Raw genomic sequence first — 20,029 nt, 5'->3', positions numbered from 1 at the left:
CTCCACCATGATCAAGTGGGCTTCATCCCTGGGATGCAAGGCTGGTTCAACAAACACAAATCAATAAACGTAATCCAGCAAATAAACAGAACCAAAGACAAAAACCACATGATTGTCTCAATAGATGCAGAAAAGGCCTTTGACAAAATTCAACAGCCCTTCATGCTAAAAACTCTCAATAAATTCGGTATTGATGGGACGTATCTCAAAATAATAAGAGCTATTTATGACAAACCCACAGCCAATATCATTCTGAATGGGCAAAAACTGGAAGCATTCCCTTTGAAAACTGGCACAAGACAGGGATACTCTCTCTCACCACTCCTATTCAACATAGTGTTGGAAGTTCTGGCCAGGGCAATCAGGCAGGAGAAAGAAATAAAGGGTATTCAATTAGGAAAAGAGGAAGTCAAATTGTCCCTGTTTGCAGATGACATGATTGTATATTTAGAAAACCCCATCATCTCAGCCCAAAATCTCAAGCTGATAAGCAACTTCAGCAAAGTCTCAGGATAAAAAATCAATGTGCAAAAATCAGAAGCATTCTTATACACCAATAACAGACAGACAGCCAAATCATGAGTGAATTCCCATTTACAATTGCTTCAAAGAGAATAAAATACCTAGGAATCCAACTTACAAGGGATGTGAAGGACCTCTTCAAGGAGAACTACAAACCACTGCTCAACAAAATAAAAGAGGACTCAAACAAATGGAAGAACATTCCATGCTCATGGATAGGAAGAATCAATATTGTGAAAATGGCCATACTGCCCAAGGTAATTTATAGATTCAGTGCCATCCCCATCAAGCTACCAATGACTTTCTTCACAGAATTGGAAAAAAACGACTGTAAAGTTCATATGGAAACAAAAAAGAGCCTGCATTGCCAAGACAATCCTAAGCCAAAAGAACAAAGCTGGAGGCATCATGCTACCTGACTTCAAACTATATTACAAGGCTACAGTAACCAAAACAACATGGTACTGGTAGCAAAACAGAGATATAGACCAATGGAACAGAACAGAGCCCTGAGTAATAATACCACACATCTACAACCATCTGATCTTTGACAAACCTGACAAAAACAAGAAATGGGGAAAGGATTCCCTGTTTAATAAATGGTGCTGGGAAAACTGGCTAGCCATATGTAGAAAGCTGAAACTGGATCCCTTCCTTACACCTTATACAAAAATTAATTCAAGATGGACTAAAGACTTAAATGTTAGACATAAAACCATAAAAACCCTAGAAGAAAACCTAGGCAATACCATTCAGGACAGAGGCATGGCTAAGGACTTCATGTCTAAAACACCAAAAGCAATGGCAACAAAAGCCAAAATTGACAAATTGGATCTGATTAAACTAAAGAGCTTCTGCACAGCAAAAGAAACTACCGTCAGAGTGATCAGGCAACCTACAGAATGGGAGAAAAATTTTGCAATCTACTCATCTGACAAAGGGCTAATATCCAGAACCTACAAAGAACTCAAACAAATTTACAAGAAAAAAACAAACAACCCCATCAACAAATGGGTGAAGGATATGAACAGACACTTCTCAAAAGAAGGCATTTCTGCAGCCAACAGACACATGAAAAAATGCTCATCATCACTGGCCATCGGAGAAATGCAAATCAAAACCACAATGAGATACCATCTCACATCAGTTAGAATGGCGATCATTAAAAAGTCAGGAAACAACAGGTGCTGGAGAGGATGTGGAGAAATAGGAACACTTTTACACTGTTGGTGGGATTGTAAACTAGTTCAACCATTGTGGAAGACAGTGTGGCAATTCCTCAAGGATCTAGAACTAGAAATACCATTTCATCCAGCCATCCCATTACTGGGTATATACCCAAAGGATTATAAATCATGCTGCTATAAAGACACATGCACACGTATGTTTATTGCGGCACTATTCACAATAGCAAAGACTTGGAACCAACCCAAATGTCCATCAATGATAGACCGGATTAAGAAAATGTGGCACATATACACCATGGAATACTATGCAGCCATTAAAAAGGATGAGTTCATGTCCTTTGTAGGGACATGGATGAAGCTGGAAACCATCATTCTCAGCAAACTATTGCAAGGACAAAAAACCAAACACCGCATGTTCTCACTCAATGGTGGGAATTGAACAATAAGAACACTTGGACACAGGAAGGGGAACATCACACACCGGGGTGTTGAGGGGTCGGGGGAGGGGGGAGGGATAGCATTAGGAGATATACCTAATGTAAATGACGAATTAATGGGTGCAGCACACCAGCATCGCACATGTATACATACGTAACAAACCTGCACATTGTGCACATGTACCCTAGAACTTAAAGTATAATTTAAAAAAAAATTAAAAGAAAAAGAAACTCAAAAGGAGGATTAATTATTACCAGGGGACAGGAGGCATTATAGGAGCCTCAGGAACTTGAACAATAAACAGAAATATCACAGATTACAAAGGGAGGGAAAGAGCCTTCTTACCAGAGGGAACAGCACATGGAAAGGCATGAAGTTTGAAGGTGTATTGCATGCTTCAGACATTCTCTGGAATGGTTACAACATCAGGCACAGGAAGGTGGAGACAGAGGGAGGAACAATACTCTCAGCATTGTAACCAGACCAGACAGTTAGAACCACCGGACCTGAAATACTATGGACTTTGAATCCCAGGCTCAAGTTTGTAACTCTTTCCTGTAGGCAATGAGATATGATTAAAGGCTTTTTAAGTATTGGAGTAACATGACACTAATGTTTCCTCTGCCTTATGTCCCTTAAAAGCAGTGGGGTTTTTTTTCTATTTTTGATAAAAATTAGTTCCAAGTGGTTAGTGTTTTATGATTGTAGACTTTCAGAGACCATCAGATCCAGCCCCTACCTTCTAGCAGGTAAAGAGTATATCCGCATTTTATAGATGAGGCATATAAAGTTCAGGGAAGTAAAGTGACCTAAATACTTAGAGGTAGAGGCCGAGTTATTTCAGGTCCCCTAAATTTCAATTTAGTAGTTTTTCCAGTATAAACATCACACACTCTCTGATCTCACGTGAATTCAATTAGGAAAGTGTTGACAAAAAGAGTCAAACTCTGTAAAATATTTGAAGAGATTTATTCTGAGCCAAATACTAGTGACCGTGGCCCATGACACAACCCTCAAGAGACACTGAGGACATGTGTCCAAGGTGGTTGAGCCACAACTAGGTTTTATACATTTTCTGGGTTAAGACTGTTGAGACCAAAGTTCTTTTTTTTTTTTTTTTTTCTTTTGAGATGGAGTTTTACTCTTGTTGCCCAGGCTGGAGTGCAATGTTGCCATCTAGGCTTACCACAAGCTCCACCTCCCAGATTCAAGCGATTCTCCTGCCTCAGCCTCCCGAGTAGCTGGGATTACCGGCATGCGCCAACACGCCTGGCTAATTTTGTATTTTTAGTAGAGAGGGGGTTTTTCCATGTTGGACCGTCTGGTCTTGAATTCCCGACCTCAGGTGATCCGCCCACCTCGGCCTCCCACAGTGCTTGGATTACAGCCATGAGCCACCGCCAAGACCAAGGTTCTTATCATGCAGATGAAGCCTCCTCCAGGTAGCAAGCTTCAGAGAGAATAGATTGTAAATGTTTCTTATCAGACTTAAAAAGAGGCCAGACTTAGTTGAATCTCTCCTGGATCTGAAGAAAAAGGCCTGGAAAGGGAAGGGGGTTCTCTACAGAATGCAGACTTTTTTCCCCTGCAAGAAACAACTTTGCAGGGCTATTTCAAGATATGGCAAATAAATATATTTGGGGTTACGATATTTTGATCTCCTTGCCTGTTATGTGATGTCATGCCAGTGTCAGGTCCAAAAGCAAGCCACATTATATAAGGTTAAATAAAACCCTTCTAGTGAGACTTTATGCTCTGTAGGGCATGGCTTCCCAGGTCCCTTAGATAGGAATTTGCGCAAGAGAAGAAAAAAGGTAAGAGTTTAGTTCTCAAAAAGACAAAGAGTCCTTAAATGGCAGACAAGCTGGGCATGGTGGCACATGCCTGTATTCCCAGCTACTTGGGAGGTTGAGGTGGGAGGATCACTTGAGCCCAAGAGTTCAAGGCTACAGAGAGCTAGGATTGTGCCACTACACTCCAGCCCTGGGAATAGAGTGAAATCCTGTCTCAATAAATAAATAAATAGCACAGGCAGTTTCACCCACCACCCCACTCATTGAAGAGATGTCTGTGAAGGAGTTGAGATGGAGAACATGAATCCACCATCTTCTCTGTAGGTCTTGGCACCTTCACGCCCTTCATAGAGAGTGAGACTCTTGCCACTTGAGTGAGACTCCAGTGCCTAAAGACATGTTTGCAATTGTTTCTACTAGATAGCCTCTTGGCACCTTGCTATGTTCTCTAGCAATTAGGGGGTTATTGGAAGCAATTTTAACTATTCCCAATTTCTGCCTCATGCTCTGGCCTGAATGATCTCCCGACTAACCCCCATGGGTCCTCCAGAGCCTGCTGGTATCTGTGCGTGGATCTTTCCTGATCCCCTCTGCCTTGCACAGGTTGTACCAGTCTGTTGAGCTCCTCTACTTGGGTGGCATCTGCCTTACCTACCCCCTGCAGTTCTATGTCTCTGCCAAGATCATTGTGCCCGTCACTGTTTCCTGGGTGTGCAAGTGCTGAACCCTCATGGTAGACTTGGGCATTGGCTCTGCCATGCTTTGTAAGACATGTGAGTAAAAGGCAGAAAGATTTGCTTCTTTTCTGTCCCTCCACCAGGCCCCAGGAGTTTACAGGAGTTGGGCCACCAGGACCTCCCTAGAGCAAGTGCAACATTCCAGGCTTAGTAAATGTTTGTGGAATTAAGCTGAACCTAAGGGAAGCACATCGGTTAGGTTCTTTGGAGGCAAACAACAGAATATAACTCTGGACAACTTAAATTAAAACAAATGGATTTGAACATGCCTCACAGAGTCAAGGGAAAGCTAAAGAAGCAGACATTGAGAAAGACAGGGACCGGGCAGAGCCTGAGACTGAAGTCAGTGGGACTGTGCCTCTGGGATGAATTTCCACCAATTGTTTTCTGTTCTTGAGTGCAATGCTCAAGACGCAAATTCTATGGAGAGAGTGTCCAATTGCACAAGCCCATCTGTTGGGCAAGGAAAGTCAGGGCTTTTTGATTGACAGTGCCACCAAGACACCCATGCAGTGAGAGGGATGGTATCTCAAAGCAAAAATGGGTTCTACACCAAGAATGGGGAATTGAGGAGTGTTAAAAGCAACAGATGTCCACACAAGTGGACATCACATGACAGAAGTCACCAGGTAAGGGTAACTGTGAAAAACAGGATGGATATGACATTAACCAAGTTAGAGAAATGGTCAGAGTTATTATCTTCAAATACTAAAAGTAGTTAAAGCTCTGGATCAGGAGGAAACTAAGTTCAAATTAAAGTTTGTATCTCTCAAACTTCTCACTCAGTAGTGCTTATTCCAACCTCAGAGTATAAGCCATTCCACACTTGCCATTTATAGACATGAAGCCAGCTTGGTGAACAGCCAGTAGGGGACCCTGAAGATCTGACAACAAAATATAAAGCCAAAAAGATACAGAAGGGTCCGGGTGCGGTGGCTCATGCCTGTAATCCCAGCACTTTGGGAGGCTGAGGCAGGTGGATCACGAGGTCAGGAGTTTGAGACCAGCCTGGCCAACATAGTGAAATCCCCATCTCTACTAAAAATACAAAAAAAAAAAAGTTAGCGGGACGTGGTGGCGGGCGCCTATAATCACAGCCACTCGGCAGGGTGAGGCAGGAGAATCACTTGAACCTGGGAGGCGGAGGTTGCAGTGGGCTGAGATCGTGCCATTGCACTCCAGCCTGGGAGACAGTGCAAGACTCTGTCTCAAAAAAAAAAAAAAGATACAGAAGGAAACCTCTGTTCTTAAAAGGTTTCATATTAGAACCTGAACAATGACCCATAAACTTCCTAGAATTGTGTGCAAAAATGGTATGTAAAGGTAGTTGTTGCTGTTTGTTTGGTTTGGTTTTTGTCTCTTTTTTTATTGTTTTGTTTTATTGTTTTTTTTATTGGGGTGTTGCCCTCAGATTCCCTAGTTCTCCCCATTTTGGCAAAAGGGGCTGTGAAAGGTTTTGAACTTCTGCCAACAAAGAGCTGCCCTCTCAGATGGTCTCAGTCAGAATCTGCTTCCTCAGAGCTACCTGGCCCCATCCTGGCCACTATTACTACCAGAGACAAGGATGAAAATGTAAATCATTTCTCAATTTGGAAAATGAGAATTTGTTGGAAGCCCTCTAAGGCATTTCCAGTTTGGATGGCGATTCTGGGTTTTTTCCCCTTGGAAATTCCTAGGAGCCCCACAGTCTGCTCAAAGAACAAGGTTTAAAAATGTGACTTTCTCTCCCTGCCTGCCATGGCCAGGTGGGAAGAGTAAGTGAGTGACTGAGCAGGGGCCATGCCCAGGAAACAGCACATGGCTTAGTCTAAAGTTACCCATCTCCAGCTGGAGAGGGTCCATGCTGGGTCATTTCCAAGTCTCAAAGAAGCCAGGAATTCTGGTTTTGTGTATGTCTGTGCAACTTTTCCAGTTTTTAAATAGTGGCAGCTAATTCAAAAAGCGTGGTACTCAGGTGGCCAATTTGCAACCAGGACCTAGATTTTATTCCCAAGGTATTTATGAAGGCCTTTAAGCACCCTCCTGCCCCTCTTTCTCTCTCTCTCTCTCTCTCTCACACACACACACACACACACACTCTCTCTCTCTCTCTCCCACACCCACACACACACACACATACACACCTCACTTAAAATAAAATTGCCTAATAAAACAAGTTTCTTTCTGCATCTTTTTGACTTTATATTTTGTTACTGGAAGATCTTCAGGGTCCCCTACTGGCTGTTCAGCAAAATGGCTTCATGTCTGTAAATGGTGAGCGTGGAATGGCTTATACTGTGAGGTTGGAATAAGCACTAATGAGTGAGAGGTTTGAGGGTTGCATATTTTAAGCTCAACATAACAAAGAGCTTTTTTATACTAGGTGAGAAGAGTATAGTGAGTGCCCGATCTCCGAAGGTATTTAAGCAGAGGCAGGACAACCACTTTCCAAGAGAGGAATAGTTTTGCTATATAACCTATGAGAAGCTCCTTCCAAGTCTGAGATTCTCTTCCTTGGTTTTCTTTATAAGTGAAAATCAAAAATGAGTGATTAAATTACTGAATCTGAAGGATGATGCTTTTGAGCTATTGTCTGATGCATTGTAAACTGCAGATTATAGAAGGCATGAAACATATATGTTTGCCTTGAAAATATTCACTCTAGATGTGTAAACTGCTAGCTCTCATTTGTTTTAAATATACAACCCATAGATTTCTCTTCCGGCATTGTTTCTTCCTGGCTCACACCTAATATGTAAGAACTGTTTTGGAGGCACCCTGAGTCAGACCTCTCAGGCAAGTAACTAATAATTCATGGAGCACAGATAAGGAAACTGAAAGTGCTTCTAGAGCCAACACCCGGAAAGGAGAGGATACATGTTGGATCTCCCAGAAAGTTAGTTTCAGAGCAAGGACTAGAACACAGGTCTCCTGATGCCCAATCTAGGGTGCAACATGTTATGCAGCTCATACTAGGAGATTTTTTTTTTGGAAGATACAAACATTTTAGAGAGAATAATTTGAAGAATTTCAGAAATGAAGACATTTACCTTCATGGCATAGGGTTCTTTTTTTTGTCACAAAACACTATGATTTTATTAGCAACCACATATGTATCATTTTCCACTACGTTTTACAATGGACTTGTTTCACAGAGAAGGTGAACTAATTCTAATGAAATACCAATAACGTATCTTAAACAAGTAACATGTTGCTGAAAAAAATTTAAGTTAAAGGCTGGGTGCGGTGGCTCACGCCTGTAATCTCAGCACCTTGGGAGGCCGAGGCGGGCAGATCACCTGAGGTCAGGAGTTTGAGACCAGCCTGGCCAACATGGTGAAACCCCGTCTCTACTAATAATACAAAAATTAGCCAGGCGTGATGCCAGGTGCCTGTAATTCCACCTACTTGGAAGGCTGAGGCAGGAGAATTGCTTGAACCTGGGAGGTGGAGGTTGCAGTGAGCCGAGATGGTGCCACTGCACTCCAGTCTGGGCGGCAGAGCGAGTCTCTGTCTCCAAAAAAAAAAAAAAAAAAAAATTTTAAGTTAAAATGCACTACATTATGTAGTGCAGAAAAAAAGTGCAGCTGGCAATTTAAGACATGATAACAATGCTGAATCAGTAGTGTTTGGAGTGATATATTTTGCCCATCTTTGGCCAATCCTAGAGTAGTACTCATCACAAGCTGTATGACAAATGTGAACATCATAAGCTGTACGACAAATGTGAACTAATGAGGCTACAATACTGAAGACCAAATAGAACCATTCTAGAGTCAGTTTCACAATGAAATACTCCACCCCCGGCCTGGAAACAGTGATCTGCTGTAGTTGCTATCCTGCTGTGGCACCTATCCCTGCTGCAGTATTTATTACCAGATCAGGTGTCCTCCAGCCAGCCAGCCTCCAGGACAAGTGGTGCCCAGTGAGTCACAACCCAAAGAGGAACAGCTGCAGGTTACCGATTTGTATTCTTGTACATACTCAACTTGGGTGGCAAGGATTTGCTCATTTAACTTGAATATATTTACTTCTAAAAAGACTGTGGGCCGGGTGCAGTGGCTCACTCCTGTAATCCCAGCACTTTGGGAGGCCGAGGTGGGTGGATCACGAGGTCAGGAGATTGAGACCATCCTGGCTTTAATGCCAGGTGGATATTATTCAGATATCCCCATTCCTAGTTTTAGAGGCAGCCATGGAATATATAGTCTCCTCTGGCCTTGGGGTCAGGAAGAAAGGGAAATCTATTCATAAAAGGAATTTAAATTCTGGCCTTGGCCTCTCAAACATGCTTCAAGTGAAAGATGGCTCAACTAACAGGTTCCTCCAGGCAAAATTATTCTGGGACCAATGACTCACTCATGTTGTCACTCACGGCCATAAAGAGAATGGTTAAAGCAACCCAGGTTTTCTGAGAATCAGATTTGGCGCAATGAGTTGGGGTACTATGTGCCACAATTGATTTCTTTAACACAGGCTCAAGCACATGTGCCCACATGTACACTATGGTTGCACACCAGGGCAGAACCTTCTTAACAAGAGAGTCTCCAGCGCATCTTTCCAAGATGCTAAGTTGGTGGGGAAAACACACTTTGCACTCATTTCGCTGATGACCTAAGCAGGGTCTGGGAAAAATGCCTTTAACCCCATCTTTGATTCCTTGCTTCTATGCTAGAAGACTAACACATCTATCCCTATTGAGCAAGGAGCTTGCCTGGGGTCAGGGCATTCTCATCAAAAGGCATCTTTGGTATTTTTGAGCTGGCGCATGGCCAGATCTACAGGGAGGCTGAACTTGAGGCTGCTGAGGCGACTGTGCAGGTTGAGGGCACTCTCAAAGCCTGTGTGTGCTATGTAGCTCCCAGGCTGGTAGTGAGTCTCGATGAGTGACCCGCACTTGCAGATGAGGTTCACCCAGGACATCAGACGCAGCTCATTCAGTGCCATGCACACCAAAGCCTTCAATTCAGAGTCTGCACTGTGCTTAAAAGGGTCGTGCTCTGTCAGCACCATGTGGATGACTGTCAGTAGGCTCTCTTTGGGGGTTACATCAGTGCCTCCTGTAACAGGAAGGGCAAAGACTGGGAGAGCTCCTGGGCTGGGCATAAGCACTGCCATTTTTAGCATGGTAGTACTGTAACCCCCCAAGGGGTTCACCTTGCTGGCTGCCTAGACAGAGCAGATTCATCAAGACAACGGAATTGCGACAGAGAAAGAGTAATTCACACAAAGCTGGCTTTGCGGGAGACCAGTTTTATTATTACTCAAATCAGTCTCCCCAGGCATTTAGGGGCAGAGTTTTTAAGGATAACATAGTGGGTAGGGGGCGGGGCCAGTGAGCCAGGAGTGCTGATTGGCCAGGGTTGAAATCACAGGGAGTCAAAGCTGTCTTCTTGCACTGAGTCAGTTCCTGGGTGGGGGCCACAAGATCAGACGAGCCAGTTTATCAATCTGGGTGGTGCCAGCTGATCCGTCAAGTGCAGGGCACAAAAAATATCGCAAGCACTGATCTTAGGAGCAGTTCATGGAGGGTCAGAATCTTGTAGCCTCCAGGTGCATGACTCCTAAACCATAATTTCTAATCCTGTGGCTAGTCTAGTCCCCAGATAAGAAGGAGGTCTGCTTTGGGAAAGGGCTGTTACCATCTTCGTTTAAACTATAAACTACAAACTAAGTTTCTTCCATAGTTAGTTCAGCTTGTGCCCAGGAATGAACAAAGATAGCTTGGGGGTTAGAAGCAAGATGGAGTCAGTTAAGTTAGATCTCTTTCACTGTCTCACTCATAATTTTACAAAGGCAGTTTCAGTACTTTACAAAGAGCTCCCAGGGGTGCATGGGCTCAGGGGCTGAGGAGAAGGCTGGCAGCAAATGAGCAATAGGAGCCATGATGAGGCTCATTCCTGAGGAGGAGGTATATAGTCCATGGGCTAGCAGGTCCCTCACAGCCACCATCAGCTCCTTCCACACAGCCATGGCCAGCTCATCCTTGCCTGCCAGAGAGAGGTCCTGGAGGATGGCAGAGGTGGTGACATGGTCGTGTGGCTGGTGCCTCAAGGCTAGCTGCTTCTCTCTGTCCACTGACACCTCCCGCCTCTTCAACAAGAGAGCATAGTCTGTCAGCCTGGCCCCTCTGTTATAGGGTTGGAGGGATCTGGCCTGTCGCACAACCAAATTAGCTAACAGCAAAATCTGGAGCATTGCCAACGCTTGCGGCATCAGGTGCAGCCCCGTCCCTTGGACTTTCTTCACATCCCCTGCCTTTGTTTTGCTGTGTCCTGGAGGCAGTGGGTCTGCTGCTGCCACTTCTGGTGGAACCATTTCCTGTCTTCCCAGAGGACTTGCACTCACAATGTCCACCATCTGTCTGCAAGGGGCTTCCCACTTCATCTTGGATGACGTCGATGGACATCTAGAGGTCTCCGATCTGAGTTTTCAGTTGCCCAACCAACTGATCTTTGACTAGGGCTGGGTTGACGATGTGAGCCACTACTGCACCTACAAACTGACGAAGTTCTTCAGTGGACAGGGAACTGATGTCCTCATTCAGACGCACGTCCAGTTTCTTTATTAACTTGTCTAGGATCACCCACTGTCTTTCCAACACACGAACTGCCGCAGGGCATCATAACTGCTCTTGGATAGGCACATGTTTCCAAGTCATCTAGCTAGGTCTTGAGCCGCAGTATCCATTCTTTCTGCTTCTTCCTTTGGGTTTCCACACGCTCTTGTTTTTCCTGCTCACTCTGGTCCTCGCCCCACAACTGTGGCCGGTTTCCTGGCAGCTAATTTGTATGTTTTTGGTAGAGAGGGGGTTTCACCACGTTGGCCAAGCTGGTCTCAAACTCCGGACCTCAGGTGATCCGCCCGCCTCAGCCTCCCACCTAGGGTTCTTTTTAACATTTCCTTATTATCCTTTTAATGTCAATAGGATCTAGAGTGATGTCCTATTTTTCATTTCTGATATTGGTAATCTGTGTCTTCTTGTCTTTTCTTTCTTGAACAGTCTGGTAGATTTTATTGATCTTTTCAAACAAATAATTTTCTGGTTTATTAATTTTCCTGTATCGTTTTTACACTCTTTTCAATTTTGTGCATTTTTTCCTCTTTTTCTCCCCTTCACCTTGCTTTGAGTTAATTTTTTTTTCTAGTTGCTTGACATCAGAGTTTAGATTATCGATTAGAGATCTATTTTCTTTTCTAATATAAGCACTGAATGCTATATTTCTTGTATGCCTGCATTAATATAGTTGCTAGCCACATTGAACGCTTGAAATGTGACTAATCTGAATTGAGACGTGCCATAAGTATAAAATAAATATTAGATTTTAAAACTGTAATACGAAACATGTAAAATATTTTAATAGTTTTTATATTGTTACACATTGAAAGAGTAATATTTGGCGTATATTGTGTTAAGTTAAATATAATGTTAAAATTTACCCCAGAGAGGGCAAGCTGGTCCCTGTGGCCACAATTAAAGTGAAGAGCGCCGGGCACGGTGGCTCATGCCTGTAATCCCAGCACTTTGGGAAGCCGAGGCAGGTGGATCACCTGAGGTCAGGAGTTCGAGACCAGCCTGACCAATATGATGAAACCCCATCTTTATTAAAATACAAAAATTAGCCAGGTGTGGTGGCATGTGCCTGTAATCCCAGCTACTCAGGAGGCTAAGACAGGAGAATTACATGAACCTGGGAGGCAGAGGTTGCAGTGAGCCAAGATCACGCCATTGCACTCCAGCCTGGGCAACAAGAGTGAAACTCCATCGCAAAAAAAAAAAATTTTTGAAATGAATGAAAATGGATATACAACATAATTCTGAGATATATAAAAAAAGTAGTGCTAAGAGGGACGTTTATAGAGTTAAATGCCTACATCAAAACAAAATAGAAAGATCACCAATTAACAACTTATTATCACACCTCTGGGAACTAGAAAAACAAGAACAAACCCAACCCAAAGCTAACAAATGAAAAGAAATAATAAAGATTAGAGCAGAACTAAATGAAATTGAAAACAAAAAAAGATAAAAAGGATCAACAAAACAAAAAGTTGGTTCTTTGAAAAGATAAGCAAAATTGACAAACTTCTAGACTATTTATTGATTTATCTAATCAATAACTGTGATTTATCACATAAACAGAATTAAGGACAAAAACAATATGATTATCTTGATAGATGAAGAAAAATAATTTTATAAAATCCAGCATTCCCTCATGATAAAAACCCTCAACAGAATAGGCAAAGAAAGAACATACCTCAAAACAACAAGGGCCGTATACAACAAACCCATGGCCAATACCATACTGAACAGGGAAAAGTTTAAAGCAATCTCCCTAAGAACTGGAGTAAGACAAGAATGCCCACTCTCACCATTCCTATTCAACATGGTACTGGAAGTCCTTGCCAGAGCAATCAGGCAAGAAAAAGAAATAAAGGCATACAACTGGGAAAGGGAAGTTAAAGTACCTCTGTTTGATGATAATATGATCTATGTCTAGAAAAACCTAAAAATTCCTCCAAAAACAAAAAACTCTTAGGTTTGATTAATGAATTCAGCAAAGTTTAGGATACAAAATCAATATACAAAAATCAGTAGCATTTCTATATGCCAATAACAATCAAGCTGAGAACCAAATCAAGAAGGCAATCCCATTTACAGTAGCTACAAAAAAAAAATACCTAGGAATATATTTAACCAAGGAGGTGAAAGATCTCTACAAGGAAAACTAGAAAACACAGTCGTTAAAATGACTATACTGCCCAAAGTGATCTAGAGATTCAATGCAATCCCTATTAAAATTCCATGCTCATTCTTCACAGAATCAGAAAAAAAAACCTTAAAATTTATATGGAACCCCTCCCCAAAAGCCCAAATAGCCAAAGCATCCAAAGCAAAAAGAATAGAGCTGAAGGCACCACATTACCTGACCTCAAATTATACCGCAAGGCTATAGTAACCAAAACAGCATGACACTGGTATAGAAATAAACACAAAGACCAATGGAACAGAATAAAGAACCCAGAAATAGAGCCACATGTCTATAGCCAAATGATTTTTGACAAAGTTGACAAAAACATACACTGGAAAAAGGATACCCTTTTCAATAAATGATGCTGATAAAATTGGATTGCCATATTCAGAGGAATAAAACTGGACCCCCTATCTCTCACCATATACAAAAATCAACTCAAGTTGGATTAGAGACTTAAACATAAGACCTGAAACTATTAAAATGCTAGAAGAAAACCCAGGGAAAACACTTCTGGACATTAGACTAGGCGAAGAATTCATGACTAAGACCTCAAAAGTACAGGCAACAAAAACAAAAATAGACAAATGGGACTTAATTAAGCTAAAAAGCTGCTGCACAGCAAAATAATAATTAACAAAGTGAACAGACAATCTGCAAGATAGGAGAAAATATTTGCAAACTATGCATCCAACAGGGGACTGATATCCAGAATTTACAAGGAATTGAAACAACTCAAAAAAAAAAAAAACCCCAACATTAATAACTCCATTAGAAAGTTGCCAAATGACATATGTAGACATTTTTTAATATGAAAAAATGTTCAACATCACTAATCATCAGAGAAATGCAAATTAAAACCACAATGAAATATCATGTTACACCAGTCAGAATGGCTATTATTAAGAAATCAAAATATAACAGATGTTGGCAAGGAACAGAATAAAAGGAATGCTAATACATTGTTGTATTTGCATTAGAGAATGTAAATTACTACAGTCTCTATGAAAAAGTATGGAGATTTCTCAAAAAAACTAAAAATAGAACAATCATTTGATCCATCCACTACTGGCTATCTACCCAGAAGAAAAGAAATTATTTTATGAAAAATATGCCTACACTAGCATGTTTACTGCAGTGCTATTCACAATAGCAAATATACAGAATCAACCTAAGTGTCTGTCAATGGATGAATGGATAAACAAAATGTGATATATATATACACACACACATACACATACACATTGAAAGGTTCTTGTATCGGTTCGAACCCCAAGAGCGCAGCAACAGACAACACGAGGTGGTGTGGAGCAACATGCTGTTTTAATGAGCTCCTGGGTGCAGGCGGCCTGAGGCCTAAAATGGCATCAGCCCCAAGTGAGGACAGGACAGGGGTTTCATAGTCCTCTGTAAACAGGGAAGTGTCCCAGTCTGACATGACTGGTACATAGTACCCAGACGGCCTCTTTCTCGATCTTCAGGGGTACGTGTCTTCTGGCCAGGGTAGGTGTCTTCCGGCCAGGGTAGGTGTCCTCCAGCCAGCTCTCTTCCTGCTTCTGCTATCTTGCTGACACACGCTGCTGGTGCAAGTGGCCTTGCGCCTTGGACTAGGCCTGAGAAGGAAGGAGTTATTCATCCCTTCAAGTTTTCAGGCCCCGGGGAGAATCTTTCACGCATACATACACACCAGCCCATAGGCCATAGTTTGCTTGTCTCTGCTTTAATCAAATCTCTTTTAGAGCAATTTAAAATAAAGAAGAACAGGCTGAGCACAGTGGCTCATACCTGTAATCCCAGTGCTTTGAGAGGCCCAGGGAGGAGGATTGCTTGAACCCAGGAGTTTGAGGTTGCAGTGAGCTATGACTGTGCCACTACTCTCCAGCCTGAGCAACAGAGCAAGACCCTGTCTCTAAAACAATTTTTTTAAAAATTAAAAATAAGGAAAAACTATCTTTTATACTTTAACCATCTCCAAAGATTGTCATTTCTTTTTATAGATGTAAGTTTCTGTCTGGAATAATATTTCTTCTTCCTGAAGAATTTAACTTTTATAGAACAGATCTGCCAGTAATTATCTTAGTTTTCATTTGTTTTTTTAAAAAAAGGCTTTACTTCTCCTTCATTTTTGCAAGATATTTTCTCTGGGTTGACAATGTTTTTGTGTAAACACTGACAAGCTATCACTTCAATGTCTTCTGATTTGCATAATTTCTGATAACTTTAATTCTTACATCTGTTTCTCTGTATCTAAATGTCTTTTTCCCTTGGCTGCTTTCAAGGTTTTCTCTTTATTTTTTATTTACATCAGTTTGAATATGATATGTCTAGGCATATCATATTGTGTGTATTGTGTTGGTCCTCATCCTCTTTATTTTGGTATTTTTCTCTGCACTTTTTTTTAGACGAGGTCTCATGATGTTGCCTGTGCTGGCCTCAAACTCCTGAACTCAAAACATCCTCTTGCCTTAGCCTCCAAAGTAGCTGGGACTACAGGCATACACCACTGCACTCGGTTCTGAACTTTTTGATCTATAGTTTTATGTCTTTTATTATTTTTTGAAAATTTTTGGCCATTATTTCTTTATTTCTTCAAATATTTATTTTATATTTTTTAATAGAGATGGAGGAGTCTCACTATGTCGCCCAGGCTGGTCTTGAACTTCTGAACTCAAGTGATCCTCTTACCTCATCTTCTCAAAGTCAAATATTTCTTTTGCCACATTCTGTCTTCTTCATCTGGGATTCCAATTACTCATATGTTAAACAGTTTGACATTGTCCCACAGCTCTTGGATGTTCTAGTTTTTTCACTCTTTTTTTCTGTTTATATTTCAGTTTGGATAATTTTTATTGACCTATCATCAAGTTCACAGATTATTTCCTTGTCTTTATTGAGTCCACTGATAACTTTATCAAAAGAATTCTTAGTGGTGGCTCATGCCTGTAATCCCAGCACTTTGGGAGGCCAAGGTAGAAGGACTGCTTGGGGCCAGAAGTTCAAGATAAGCCTGGGCAACACAGCAGGACCCCGTCTCTAAAAATATATATATATGAAAATAGATGGGCGTGGTGACACGCACCTGAAGTCCTAGCTACTTAGGAGGCTAAGGCGGGAGGATCAGTTGAGCCCAGGAGTTCCAGGACGCAGTGCATTATAATTGTGCCACTGTACTCTAGCCTAGGGAACAAAGTGAGACCCTGTTTCTAAAAAAAAAAAAAAATTTTTAATGAATTATTTGTCTCTGTTACTATTTTTTTATTACTCACATTTCCATTTCACTCTTTTGTATGATTTCCATCTCTCTAATGAATTTTCCATTTGTTCACACATGTTGTCCAAATTAATTTTAGAAATACCATGAAGTATCAAAAATAGTCATGTCCGTCAATTCCCAGCATGCTGGGAAGGTGGGAAGCCTTCTTGGGTTTGATTCTGTCTTGAGAGTATAGCCTTTTGTAGAGAAAGACCAGGACAACAACTGAGAGACTCTGTGCTAGAGTCCCAGAATCTCAGAATTCTAGAAGCTTGTAGTTTTGGAATCACAGAAACTAGGGTTCCAAAAAATATTTCATAAGATTTTAGAGTTGAATTTTAGAGGTTGAACATTGCCAGAGATGGGAGTTCACCAAACTCACAAGGCAGCTAAGGCCAAAGGGAAGCTGTCTTCCTTCGGGTAGAATAATGTTGTTAATGGGCTATTAAAAGGAGGCCAGTTCCCATCCAGAGTGTAACAGTCAACAACAAAAGCAGAATCTCCCTCCCCTTTCCCTGTCTCCCACTCCCATATACACCAGAGTGAGATAGCCCCAAACCTGAAAAGAAAAACCAAGGAAGATCAGTACACATTTATCCCCTTTAACATGTTTGTAATGCTATTAGGTAGAAAGTTTTAGTTTCTTCCACAATGAAAAAGGAAAATTTTTTTAAAAAAACTAAAAACTAAAAGAAGAGTTTTTTAAAAAAAATCCTATTCACTAGCCTTGTTACACATCCTTTTTCTAAAATTTGCTTTTCCAAATTTCTGTTGATAGTGGGAGTTGATAACAAGATAGAATATTAGAAATTCTTTTCACTTCACTAAGTCTCAATGACCTCATCTCTAAAGTAGAATAAATTTCTGTTCTGTCTCCCTATTAAGCTTTAACATATTATAATGTGGCATCAAAAAAAGCTAATGAGATATCATTAGTGAGAAAGGTAGGTAGTAGGACAATATTACAGTGCAGGTTGTTTGTAAAAGTGAATATGTGTGTGTCTAGGGCTAGGGGGATAATAGTTGATCTCTGGCTGGTAGAATTATGTATATGTTTGTTTTCCATTTGCTTGTGTACATTTTCTCATTTTTTACAATGAATATAGTTTATAGAAAATTAAAGTACATAAGAACTCCAAAGTTCTATAAAAATACAAGAAATGGTTGTCAGTAGTCCATGAAAGGTCTCTAGCTGAATTTATTTATTTATCTTCCCCTTGTATTTATGCCGGTGGTTCTCAATGTCCCTCCTCCACCCCTGGAGGACATTTTTCAATGTCTGGAGACACTTTTTGATTGTTACATAAGGGAGGTGTGCTACTGACGTCTAGTAAGTACAGGCCAGGGATGCTGCTAAACGTTCTACAATGCACAGAATGATAACTCCACTTAGAAGCAATTTATTTTATTATTATTATTATTTTGAGACAGAGCCTCTGATGCCCAATCTGGAGTGTAGTACTGCGATCTTGGCTCACTGCAACCTCCGTCTCCCGGGTCCAAGTGATTCTCCTGCCTCAGCCTCCCAAGTAGCTGGGATTACAGGCGCCTGTCATCACGCCCGGCTAATTTTTGTATTTTTAGTAGAGATGGGGTTTCACCATGTTGGCCAGGCTGGTCTCAAACTCCTGACCTCAACAGATCTGCCCGCCTCAGCTTCCCAAAGTGCTGGGATTACAGGCGTGAGCTGCCACGCCCAGCCTAGAAGCAATTTAAATCAGATAGTGGTCACAAGCAAGTTGATATTGAGTAAGAAAGTACAGATTTGATATTACAATTTAATGAAAAAATATTATAAAATACTGAATTTGTTTCCAATATTCTGCTGTTACAAACAATGCTGCAAAGAATATTATTGTATACACATTCTTAGGAAATGTGGGAAGGTTTCTTCAAGGTGGATATGAGGAAGTGGAGTATCTGGGCCAAAGGGCATTTCCATCCTTAGTTTTAGTAGTAACTGTAAACCTAACAACATGAATGGAGCCTAACAAAAAAAAAGGAAGAAACAGAATGAAATTCTAATGTGGTATCATTTATATTCATTAAGCATATACAACAACAACACAATAATATGCGCATCGCATGAGTACCTACAAGATAATATACACTAAATACATCTGTGGTGGGATGATCATATACTGGCTTGGCCCAGACTCTTGGGGAAAAGCTGTCTGCCTCAGATATAATCTGCTTCCAATACAGAATGGTTTTTATTTTTAGTTAACTTCAGTTTTAAATTTCCAGTGAGTTCAGAGAACATTTAGGAACAAAGGCCTTTTTAAAATGAGAAATAAGGCCAGGCACAGTGGCTCACGCCTGTAATCCCAACACTTTGGGAGGCCGAGGTGAGCAGATCACTTGAGGTCAGGAGTTCGAGACCAGCCTGGCCAGCATGGGAAAACCCCCAACCCCATCTCTACTGAAAATATAAAAATTAGTCGGGCATGGTGATACACACCTGTAGTCCCTACTACTCCAGAGGCTGAGGCATGAGAATGGCTTGAATCTGGGAGGCGGAGGTTGCAGTGAGCTGAGATCGCACCACTGCACTCCAGCCTGGGTGACAGAGGGAGACTCTGTCTCAAAAAATAAAATAAAAATAAAATGAGAAATACGCCAGGCACAGTGGCTTACGCCTGTAATCCCAACACTTTGGTAGGCTGAGGTGCGAGGATGGCTTGAGGCCAGGAGTTCCAGACCAACCTGGGCAATATAGCGAGACCCTGTATCTACAAATATATTTTAAAATTAGCCAGTCATAGTGGTGTGTGCCTGCCTGTAGGTCCAGCTCTTCAAGAGGCTGAAGCAGGAGGATCACTTGAGCCCAAGAGTTTGAAGTTGCAGTGAGCTGTGAACGTACCACTGTGCTCCAGCCTGAGGGAGTTCAGTCTGGGGTGGGAACAAGTTTAGTTTTTAATTGTTGCATTTGACAGTTCATTACTTGACCAGCTTGAATTTGAAGATCTAATGCACGAGTTGCTTTCTTCTCAGCTGCCCTTTCAGGGGTGTGTTGGAGGGATTTTTGGACAGATTAAGCAAGTCAGAGGTTTTCATAGTAGCCCAATTGAGTTGATTTCACTTTACTATCATGTTCTTCTTCCAGTCCACTGATAACAGTTGAATTACAAAGGGAGGTTGTGTGATTTATTTTGCCAAAGCCAGAGTATTGCCTTAAAATTTTCTGTAGTCTATAATGAATTTGTAGACTGGGTCATCTGGTTCTTAGGTGCATTGTTGTATTTTGTTTTTCCAGTCAATAGTTTTTTAGAAAACTTCAGGGATTTGTTTATGGAGATCTTTGCCAATTTGTGAACATCAGTAAGATCAGTCGCTCTTCTCTTAGAGAAATCATTTAAAGGGTTAT

General features: G+C 41.4%; 1 protein-coding gene and 1 pseudogene across 1 annotated transcript in view; both read right to left on the bottom strand.

The window, feature by feature from the left end:
- Positions 1-20,029, bottom strand: part of SLC36A1 (solute carrier family 36 member 1) — a 309,080-nt gene that overhangs the window by 265,181 nt on the left and 23,870 nt on the right. The gene's annotated exons all lie outside the window — the stretch shown is intronic.
- LOC471707 (RUN domain-containing protein 1-like) lies at positions 9,391-13,045 on the bottom strand (annotated as a pseudogene).

This window comes from Pan troglodytes, chromosome 4, assembly GCF_028858775.2.
Source record: "Pan troglodytes isolate AG18354 chromosome 4, NHGRI_mPanTro3-v2.0_pri, whole genome shotgun sequence".
Classification (NCBI taxonomy): Eukaryota; Metazoa; Chordata; class Mammalia; order Primates; family Hominidae; genus Pan; species Pan troglodytes.
Note: the sequence above shows the minus strand (reverse complement) of the source record. Positions and strands in the feature narration are given on the sequence as shown.